General features: G+C 37.7%; 1 non-coding gene across 1 annotated transcript; it reads right to left on the bottom strand.

The window, feature by feature from the left end:
• Window positions 1–252: 252 nt before the first annotated feature.
• On the bottom strand, window positions 253–359 carry LOC136150344 (U6 spliceosomal RNA). Its single transcript, XR_010659779.1, has one exon. It is a non-coding gene; the product is annotated as a U6 spliceosomal RNA (small nuclear RNA).
• Between the last annotated feature and the right edge of the window lie 8,307 nt (window positions 360–8,666).

The following is an 8,666-nucleotide window of genomic DNA, read 5'->3' as shown; positions in this document are numbered from 1 at the left end:
ACAACATTGCAGTGGGTTTTGTCATACATTGACATGAATTAGCCATGGAGTTACACGTATTCCCCATCCCGATCCCCCCTCCCACCTCCCTCTCCACCCGATTCCTCTGGGTCTTCCCAGTGCACCAGGCCCGAGCACTTGTCTCATGCATCCCACCTGGGCTGGTGATCTGTTTTACTATAGATAATATACATGCTGTTCTCTCGAAACATCCCACCCTCGCCTTCTCCCACAGAGTCCAAAAGTCTGTTCAAAAATATGGAACGCTTCACGAATTTGCGTGTCATCCTTGCGCAGGGGCCATGCTAATCTTCTCTGTATCGTTCCAATTTTAGTATATGTGCTGCCGAAGCGAGCACCTAACTGTTCCTCCTTGACCCGCATACAGGTTTCTCAGGAGACAGGTAAGGTGGTCTGGTATTCCCATCTCTCTAAGAATTTTCCAGTTTATTGTGACCCACACAGTCAAAGGCTTGAGCATAGTCAAATTAAACAGAAGTAGATGTTTTTCTGGAATTCTTTCACTTTCTCTATGATCCAATGAATGTAGGCAATTTGATCTCTGGTTCCTCTGCCTTTTCTAAATCCAGTTTGTACATCTGGAAGTTCTTGGTTCATGTACTGCTGAAGCCTAGCTTGAAGGATTTTGAGCATAGCCTTGCTAACATGTGAGATGAGCACAATTAGTGGCTCAGACAGTAAAGAATCTGCCTGCAATGCAGGAGACCTGGGTTTGATCCCTGGGTTGTGAAGATTCCCCTGGAGGAGGGCATAGCAACCCACTCTAGTATTCTTGCCTGGAGAATCCCCAGGGACAGAGGAGCCTGGCAGGCTATAGTCCCTGGCGTCGTAAAGAGTTGGACATGACTGAGCGCCTCAGCACAGTACATACAAGAGTTTAAACATTCTTTGGCATTGCCTTTCGTTGGGATTGGAATGAAAACTGACCTTTTCCAGTCCTGTGGCCACTGCTGGGTTTTCTAAATTTGCTGACATATTGAGTGCAGCACTTTCACAGCATCATCTTTTAGGATTTTAAATAGCTCAGCTGGAATTCCATCACCTCCATTAGCTTTGTTTATAGTAATGTTTCCTAAGACCTACTTGACTTTACCCTCCAGGATGTCCAACTCTAGATGAGTGACCACACCATCGTGGTTATTTGAGTCATTGAGACCTTTTTGGTATAGTTCTTCTGTGTATTCTTGCCACCTCTTCTTAATCTCTTCTGCTTCTGTTAGGCCCTTACTGTACCACAGAATTAATGCTAATGCTATTGATTTATGACACCAGTTCACACCTTCTGTCTTACTCACTGAAACACTCAGTCTTGGAACTCTCAGGTACCATGTAAGAAATCTGATTACTGTAAGACTATTATAATAGAGACATTATGTGTAGACATTCTAATTGAAGTCCCAGCTGAGCTCTTGGTTAATAACCTGCATCAGCACAATCAAATTAATATCTTGAAAATAATTTATATATTAGTCATTTTCTACTCAATTCTTTTCAAAATCACTGGAAAAAAGTAGAATGTGAGTGAGTTTCTGGACATCTAGCCTAGTTGAGCCTTCAAATGATTTTATCCCTAACCAACTGCTATCAGACTCCAGCCTCAGAGACCTACAAGTGAGAACCACCTTTGTGAGTCCAGTCAACCTACAGGGCTGTAAAATACAGCAAAGAGGGTTTGTAAAATAATTTTTGTGCTATATGCTATAATGTTCTATTTTAATTATCCTAATTGTTTTCAAATTTGTTCCTCAGTTGCAAGGTAGGGTTTTTTTTTTAATTGGAATATAGTTGATTTACAATGTATTAATTTCAGGTATATAGCAAAGTGAATCAGTAATACATATACATGTATCCACTCTTTTTTAGATTCTTTTCCCATAGAGACCATTACAGAGTGTTGAGTAGAGCTCCCTTGCTATACAGTAGACCCTTTTTAAGGTGGTTTTTGTTTTAGCCACTAAGTTTAGCAGTAATTTGTTTTGCAGCAATAGATAGCCACAATAGTTAGTTGTGAGCCTCTGTGGGTGGTTTACTGGTCTTCTCAAGTTGAATCATCAGGTGTCCTGTTAGAATTTCCGATCTTCCTATAGAGTGTCTTTTAGTTTCTTCTGTTCATCTTCATTTCCACTGACACTCTTCTTCTCTGTACTCATTATCTCCCACTGCCCAACTGATCTTTCAGCCTTCAGTGTTTCTTCTCAAATAGTACTTGTATATTAAATTTCCTTAAAATACAGTTTTCATCATGTTTCTTTCAAAATCAATATTTTTGCCAATACTTACAAGTAATTGTAATTCCATCTCCCAGTACAGTTTAGATCTAATCTTGAGCTTTTGCCATGCCTGTAAGCTTTATACCTTAAAGATTCATGAAATTATTTTTTCCAGAGATACAAAATTCCAGGATTTTATATGACACCTGAAAAAGATATTTGATAGTTTTATATGAATGGTCCAAGTTTATTTTGCATCGATATTTTGGCTTGCTGCCTTTGCGCAAATAACTGCAATACATTGTACTGACATTTAGTTATATGGAGGTTCTTCAAATCTTAATAGTCCCCAACTTGCAAAATTACTAGAAACCACGTGTGCTATATTGGTGCCAGATATGTCATTTATAGATCACTCTTTCATAAGCCAGTAAGTCAATTCATATGCCCAAATCATTTCCCTTCTGGAAAAGCTACATTGTATCAGCATGGTTACCATGTGTGGTAATTGATAATGTCTGTGCCACATGGCTTACTTTACCCTTGTCCAACCCAGCTATTCTACCACCTATGATTACCATATGTTACAGCACTCTAGGTTAATGGAATCATTTCCATCTTCCCCTCTAGTCACAAATGTCATTGTGGCTCAATTCCATCAGCTCCACACTCAATGAATAGAGTGGTTGGTACTATCTGAGCACAGGAGATGACTTTGTGAGATGTTTTCATATTTAGTTGTCTGCTTCCTTTTCATTTAAAAAAGCAGTTGGACTTTTGATGAATGCTCTGGAGTGCGTAATGGGCATCTGCTGACTAAAAGAGAATACAATTAATATCACTCTTTAATTCTTGCTTGTATTTATTCTAAATAAATATATAAAGGGAATAAAAAATTAGATGATAATAATATAGACTTTTTTTTATCACCATAAAGTACTTTTTGGTTTTTATAAAGTAAAAACTAGTAGCAAAATATTGAAGTGGATTTTTAAAATGGAGTCAATTCGTTTGAGAAGAACCATTTATTATAGAAGGAATATATTACATCTCAGCCACTTATAGTATCCTTATTAGAAATTGCCATCAACCCCTGCCCTCTTCCTGTTTCATAAGCATGTCATAGTAAGTTAAAAAAAAAGCTTGATTTCTCAAAGAGCTAAGCAAAATAAAAACAAAAGATTGTTATCATCAGTGGTTAAAGCATTAAGAAAAAAAAGTTAGAACCTGCTTTTTAAAACTGACAAAAATAGTGCATGTGGACCTGATATGAATTATTACCTGATGTGAATTCTAATTTTGACGGCTATGGACTGTTGCTGCAATATGACCATGCTGCTGCTGCTGCTAAGTCACTTCAGTCGTGTCCGACTCTATGTGACCCCATAGACGGCAGCCCACCATAGTAGCCAGCAAAAGAAGAGAAGTAAAAATATAGTAGTAATACTTTTGGCAGCAAATGGATGTGATTTAACAACTGTATTCATACAATAGAATACTACTCATCAATAAAAAAAAAAACAACTACTGATAAACACAACAACATGGGTGAATCTCAAAAACATTCTGAATGAAAAAAGTCTAGGCACAAAAGAGGACATACCTCATGATTCCGTTTATATGAAATTCTAGAATAGGCAAAACTAATCTATAGTTAATTATCCTTATTTTCTACATCTTCTAGGATGCAGCAGATGTAGGCAGAGTATGTTGAGGAGGGAGGAAGATGCTCTTATTTGAAAACATTTATGTGCTCAGATTTTTCAGTTGATAGGTATTCTCTTGCTCCCGACTAGTCAGTTTGACAATGCAATCAAATTAGTATCTCCAAAGTACTTATTTATTAGTTATCCATCAATTTAAAAAATATGAATGGAAAATTTTATATTTGCAATTTAATATTCATCATTAGGCCTAGCCTTAAACATTTCTCTAGGAACAGATCAGAGATATATGTAAGTCCCCTTCACAGTTTCCCCAATTATTATTAACATTTTACATGAGTGAGGTATGTTTGTTACAACTGATGAGCCCATATTGATATTTTATTATTAACCAAAGTACATAGTTTACACTTGGGTTCACTCTGTGTTGTATGTCCTGTGGTTTTTGACAAATGTCTACTGATTTGTATCCACCATTATAGTATCATACAGAATAGTCTTTGCTTCCCTAAAAATCCTGTGTTCTATCTATTCATCTTTCCCCTCCCTACCTTTGAACCACTGGCAGCCTATTCATAATTTTTTTTAAGGTTTTAAAAATAACATGTATTTCTTAAAAGTTAACATATGCATAATAGGAAATCATTTACTGCTATCTTCAAGTAAACTCACTGTTCAAGTAGCACCTTTGAAAACCTAGACTTGCCTTAATGACAGCTTAATCCATTTATAGTTGTCTTATATATTTTTATCACTCTTTAAAGTATTATTTGTTATTGTATTAGTTGAGATCCAGTTAAGAAAACAGAGGGAACAGAATACAGGAAATCAGTTACCCACATGATAGGAGCGCTAAAAAGCCAAAAGGGAAGGTATAGCAGTATCTTAGTCTGACTGGGCTGCTACAATGAAAAAATCAAAAGTGGGGTGGCTTACAAGCAACAGAAGTTTATTTCTCACAGTTATGGAGGCTGGAGTTCAGTGTCTGGGACAGACAGTGGTCTTACTGTGTTTTCGCATTTAGAAAAGGAGAGGCTTCTCTCTTGCACCTCATCTTTAATGGCACTAATCCCATTCATGAGGGCTGTGCCCTCATAACCTAATTACCTTCCAAAGACCCCCACCTCCTAATTAATACCTTCACCTTGGGGGTTAGGATTTAAACATATGAATTTTTGGAGCACACAAATAATCCATCCATAGCAGGCAAGATTAGGCAGCTAAAGCCAGCCACCATCTCTAGGCTGATGGACAAATGGAAGATGATGTTTCTGGAGCTCTGGGACTGGTGTCAAAGAGAAAAGCTGGAATCCCAGTGGACAGGTTCAGGAGGAGCAAGGCTATAAAGGAGAAGCAGCAAGCATTAGGACTGAGGTAGGGGACAGGGAAGAAATATCTTGGCTTTTTGCCTTTCCTTTCACCTTCTAGTTTCCTGCTGATGTCTCCCACTGGGGAAAACGCAGCTGGAACTCAGCTATCCAGGAACCTGGTGAATGCAGCTTGAAAGAGTCAGCACCCCTGTAATACCAAGGAGAGCAAAGTAGGGGAAGAAATGGATGTGAGAACAAAAAAGGGACCAAGCAGTAATCAATTCTTTTTAACTTTTAAAATAAACCTTATTGAGGTATAATTTACGTAACAATACACTTATTTAAAATGTACACTTGGATCATTTTTGACAAATGAATACCCCTATATAAAACACCCAGTCAAGATATAGAACATTCTAATCCCTCCCACAAAGTTCCACTTACTCCTTTTCCATGAATCCTCCACTCCACATCAGTCCTAGACAACCACTAATCTGCTTTCTGTGACTATAGTTTTGCCTATTCTAGAATTTCATATAAATGGAATCATGAGGTATGTTCTCTTTTGTGCCTAGACTTTTTTCATTCATCATGTTTTTGAGATTCACCTATGTTGTTGTGTTTATCAGTAGTTTTTTTTTTTAATTGATGAGTAGTATTCTATTGTATGAATATACCACAATTTGTTTATCCATTCACTATTGATGTACACCTGGGTTATGTCCAAGTTTGAGCTGTTATGAATAAAACTACTGTAAAAAATTTATATACAAGGGGTTTTTTTGGTGATGTGTGTCTGTGTGTTTGGTGGATATGTTTTCATTTCTTGTGGGTAAATATCTGGGAGATGGATTACTGGGTCATACAAGAAACTGCCCAACTCAACACTTTTACTTAACCTTTTTTTTTTTTAAGTTTTTTATGATTTTTGGCCGTACCTCATGGCTTGTGGGATCTTAGTTCCCCAACTGAGGATTGAACCTGGGCCTTCGGCCATGAAAGCACCAAATCCTAACCACTAGACCACCAGGGGAATTCCCCTTTTTAATCTTGAAATATCATCCTTAATCATGAATGTCCTTGAAAGAACATGTGCATTTCCTCCAAAGAGCTAAGGGTTAGAGAGAGAACAATTCTTATGACAAATCTAAAAAAAAACTTAAAAAAATTAAATGCTTTTAATACATATGTTTTTTATAGCTCTATTTTAAAATAGACAACAAGAAAAGGGATTAGGGAAGTATAAGAGGAGAGGAACTGAAAAGGAAAGTAAAGCAATGCAAAATAATGTCTAAAAAGACTTCTTGACAATGGCAGAATCATCCTACACAGCTGCTCTGAGATCCCAGCACTGCTGTCAGCAACCTTCTGGCGAAGCTCCTCTGTCAAATGGATGCAGCAGGATCCATATTGATCTTTTGTAAAGAAATATCTTCATTAATATAAGCAAACACACCTCTCATTTATAGCAATGTAGAGGTGTAGGCTTTTTCTTTTACTCTTAGTAGTAATGTTTCCCCAACACATAACGCTTCCCTTTGATATGTGGGTTGAGTCATAAATTAACGTCACAAATAAATGTCACCTAGACGAGGGAGGCAACTACATTACAAAGTAGGAAGGTGTAGCTTGATGTGAATTGTTAACAGTTGACAGCTTTGTGCTCTTGAACTAAATGTCATTGTGTCAAATTCTGAGATATTAGATAGTTATTAGAATGTAAAATTGCGGACATTTAGACTTTGTACCCTTATAAGTTATGTCAATCTTTTCTAGACATTCTGAAATGGAAATGAACAGGTGGACTGAAAACAAAGGCAAATGAAGAGTCTAAAGACTTTCTTGGCATCGCATAAAGAAGTTGCTCTACACTGGTGATATTTTAAACAAAACATGTATAAATACAGTTAGCTTGTCTGGAAACAGACTTATTTATTGGGTCTTACCATTTACCTTTGAGACAAAAATAAGTAGTTACAGAGGACTCATGCATTACTCAGTATACACTTTCTATCATGTATTATTTAATTTCAAGCTAAGAAAGAGAATGGACGTCTATTTTACATGATGCCATAATGTACATTAGTGAGCTCAACCCACTTATTCTTAAAATAACAGTATCACATCAGGGATTTAGAATACAGTATTATATGAAAACAGTTGGCAGGGAGACTCCTTCTGCCATTAATAACTGACTAGAAATGTTATTTCAGACCCTAAATCCAACTGAAATCCAGAAGGAATAAATGGAGAGGATGAGGTGGATGTTTTGTGAACATGTTTTTCAAAGTAGAGGAAGAATCACTGTATTTTTGCTGAATTATATGCTGCCATGGCCATGGCAGTATGCAGTAATGATGCTGTCATCTATACAGCTGTGTAACAACACAGCTTCTCCCTCTCCCATTCCCCTCGGTAAGGCTTGAAAATAATAGGTTTGTGTGTAGTTTGGTAAGAAAATTAGAATAATTTAAAGTTGTTTCACTTTCAGTCTACAAAAATAGAGACTCAGGGGGATGGGGAAGAAGAGCAAACAAAATGTACCAAAAAATACAGATTATGTAATAAAGTATATATTTGTTGTTGAGTCACTAAGTCATGTCAGACTCTTTTGCGACTCCATGGACTGTAGCCCCCCCAGGTTCTTCTGTCTTCTCTTCATGGGGTTTCCAAGGCAAGAATACTGGAGTGGGTTGCCTGCAGACACTCAAGAAGGGTGTCTTGACGTGCTGGAAAACTGATGGCTTTGCAGTAAAAAGAGCTGTTTTTAGTCCTTGTTGCATCGCAATATCTTGAAGTCTCAGTTTTCTCATCCATGGCATGGAATCATGGTAATACCTTCTACCTTGAGGCGCTATTACAAGGATTAAGGGGATGACTATAACGCATAAACTATAAAGCTTTTTAAAAATAAGGCTTGATAGATTTATTACACTGTTGAGTCTTCAAAGTCAGAGAAGAGTACAGGAAAAACGGTCTAGAAAGGCTTTAGAAGCTGACAATCTGGGTTCCAATTCCAAGGCCACGACTAGGAGCTTCCACACCTTGAGAAAAGAAATGTACTTAATCCTGCTTCCTCTTTTTGGGAAGTGAGGATAACACCACTTCACAGAATGAGAGAATGAAGGCAAAGGAACCTACCTTTGTAGATGTTGAATGCCTTCCCCTGCAAACTACTTATCAAATTACTGTCATCGACAACAGAAGGTGTTCACACCGTGGTATCTTTCCGCACATACAGACCCTAAGACATGACAGGACAGATAAGGAAAACTGAGGTGAATCCAAATCAAGGGGAGGCCAACAGCTAGACCGGGCGAACGTCTTAGTTCCCTCTTAACCACTTTGAGGTTAGGGTATCCACACAATGAAAGCATTCAGAGTTGGAGAGGGGACCAAGTCGAGTGCCCCTTTCGACTCTGTGGACTCGACGGGAGGGACCCTGAAATTCCTCCTTAGAG

Source organism: Muntiacus reevesi, chromosome 18 (genome assembly GCF_963930625.1).
Source record: "Muntiacus reevesi chromosome 18, mMunRee1.1, whole genome shotgun sequence".
Lineage (NCBI taxonomy): Eukaryota > Metazoa > Chordata > Mammalia > Artiodactyla > Cervidae > Muntiacus > Muntiacus reevesi.
This window is presented reverse-complemented; position numbering and strand designations above follow the sequence as displayed.